The sequence below is a fragment of the Saimiri boliviensis genome, chromosome 9 (genome assembly GCF_048565385.1).
Source record: "Saimiri boliviensis isolate mSaiBol1 chromosome 9, mSaiBol1.pri, whole genome shotgun sequence".
In the NCBI taxonomy this organism is placed as follows: Eukaryota; Metazoa; Chordata; class Mammalia; order Primates; family Cebidae; genus Saimiri; species Saimiri boliviensis.
In genome coordinates this window covers 107,316,472-107,318,865 of record NC_133457.1, presented here as the reverse complement: position 1 = coordinate 107,318,865, position 2,394 = coordinate 107,316,472, and the positions used below count along the sequence as shown (strand labels likewise).

Here is a 2,394-nt window from a genome sequence, read left to right as displayed (position 1 = left end):
CTCCCTCTTCCTCTTTTGCTTTCCCTCCCTCCCTCTGTATACTGCACCCTTCTAAAGAAGTAAACTGCCTTGCTGAGAGGACTTATCTTCCAGTGCTATTTCTTTTGCGGAAGGGAAATAGTGCTTATCACCAGCAGGGATGTTTTCAGGCCTTCACTGCGGGTGCAGGGCCATTGAGCAGGCCAGTGGCTTGTCTGCAGGGGAATGGGCTTTGCAGATTGTTTCTCAGGCCATGGGCACAGGCACATAGCCACTCTGCCAGCCCAGGAGTATTCCAGCTGTTTGGAGGCGCGAGGGCCTCTCCCGCTTGGGCATGCAGCAGTTTGGCTGGCTCAAGGGCAGGTTTGCCCTGGGAAGGACTTTCAGACTGTTCCTCCCACTGGCAGCAAGGGCCTTAGGAGTTGGTTTCCCTGCTGTGCAGGACCAGAGTCCTAGCCAATCCGGGACCCAGGGTCTATGTTCCTGCGCTGGCGTCAGCAGCCCCCCGGGTGGCGTGGGTGCGTGTGGGTGGCGTGGAATGCCGAAGCCTGGTGCTAGAGAGGCGGAGTGGCTCCTGGCCCCCAGAGCAGGGTGCACTCTAGAAACGGCTCCGGTCTCAAAATGGGGCTGCGCTGCAGTCGCGGGGATCAAGGGGCCAATGGGGGTGGGGAGCGCGCACTGTGCTTGGGGACCCAGGGCAGTGCGGCTGCGTGAACTCAGGCAGCTCTCAGCACTGCGCTCAGGGCTCTCGGGGACTGAGGGATTCTCCAGTAGTGAGGACTGAAGGTGTTCGCCGTTGCAGTGTGGGGGTCGAGGGGGTTCTTTTGCTTACCTTTTCCCCTGCTGTGAGCCGTCCTTTCAGACTCTGGGCAGATCCCATCCGGATGGGGGAGGCGGGGCTGCAGAGGCTGGTGCCTTCATGCTGGTGGGCCAGCTCCCGGCCTTCCAGCCACCGCAGCGGCGCCTCCACTTCCGCGCCTGACTCCAGCCCTCCCTCTCCCTCCACACTCAGCGAATCTCCTCTGTGTATTCCTCGCCTTGGCCCTGTCTTGTGGGAGGGTGGACAGCCGGGTCTGCAGGCAGCCATCTTGCTGACACCACTTTTCGTGTTTTTGTTTTGTTTTTTAATTTCTTTAAACGAGTTATAGACGCGCGCGCGCGTGTGTGTTTAAATATATTCTGAATACGGACAATTTGTCAGATATGTACGTTTTGTGAATTTTTTTCTCAGTTCGAGAATGGCATATTCCCTTTCTTTTCTTTCTTTTCTTTGGATACAGTTTTGCTCTTGTCGCCCAGGCTGGAGTTCAATGGCCACATCTCAGCTCACTGCAACCTCTGCCTCCCAGGTTCAAACTATTCTCCTGCCTCAGCCTCCTGAGTAGCTGGGATTACAGGTGGCTACTGCCACTCCCACCTATTCTTTTTGTATTTTTGTGAAGATGGGACTTCACCATGTTGGCCAGGGTGGTCTTGACCTCCTGACCTCGGGTGAGCCACTTGCCTTGGCCTCTCAAAATGCTGGGATCACAGGTGTGAGCCACCGTGCCCGGCCTATTCACTTTCTTAAAGATGTCTTTTCACGGGCTCGGTGGCTCACACCTGTAATCCTAGCACTTTGGGAGGCCAAGGCAGGCGAATCACATGAGGTTGAGAGTTCGACACCAGCCTGACCAACATGGAGAAACCCCATCTCTACTAAAAATACAAAATTAGCTGGGTATGATGTTGCATACCTATAACCCCAGCTACTCAGGAGGCTGAATCAGGAGAATCACTTGAACCCCGGTGGCAGAAGTTGTGGTGAGCCAAGATCATGCCATTGCATGCCAGCCTGGGCAACAAGAGCAAAACTCCATCTCAAAAAAAAAAAGGATGTCTTTTGACAAACTGAAGTTTTACATTTTGATAAAATTACTTTATACACTTTTTCTTTTATGGTTATTGCTTTCTCAGTGCTGCCTAAGAAACTTGCCTAAGAAGCCTAGTCTCTAAGTTGAGAAGGAAGTTTCCTATCTTTCCTTCTAGATGGAGGGTCAAATTTTTTTCTTTTCTTTTTTTTTTTAAATGTAAAGCCTACAGCACCCAGTAGTCCCACGCAGTCTCCCATCCAAGTACTAACCAGGCCTGACCCTATTTAGTTTCCGAGATCAGACAAGATCGGGCGCGTTCATGGTGGTATGGCCGTACACTACCTTTTTTCTTTCTTTCTTCTTCTTTTTTTTTTTTTTTTTTCCATATTCAATCTCTAGTTTTCTCAGAACCATTTGTTAAAACCATTCCCTTCCCTTCCCTCCCTTCCCATCCCCTCTTCTCTTCTCCTTCTGAAGGAATCTTGCTCTCTTGCCCCAGCTGGAGTACAGTGGTGTGATCTCGGCTCACTACATTTCTGCCTCTCAGGTTTAATTGATTTTC

At 51.7% G+C, this 2,394-nt stretch overlaps 1 pseudogene; it reads right to left on the bottom strand.

Moving 5' to 3' along the window:
• Positions 1–2,052: 2,052 nt before the first annotated feature.
• Positions 2,053–2,171, bottom strand: LOC120367967 (5S ribosomal RNA; annotated as a pseudogene).
• Positions 2,172–2,394: the final 223 nt, after the last annotated feature.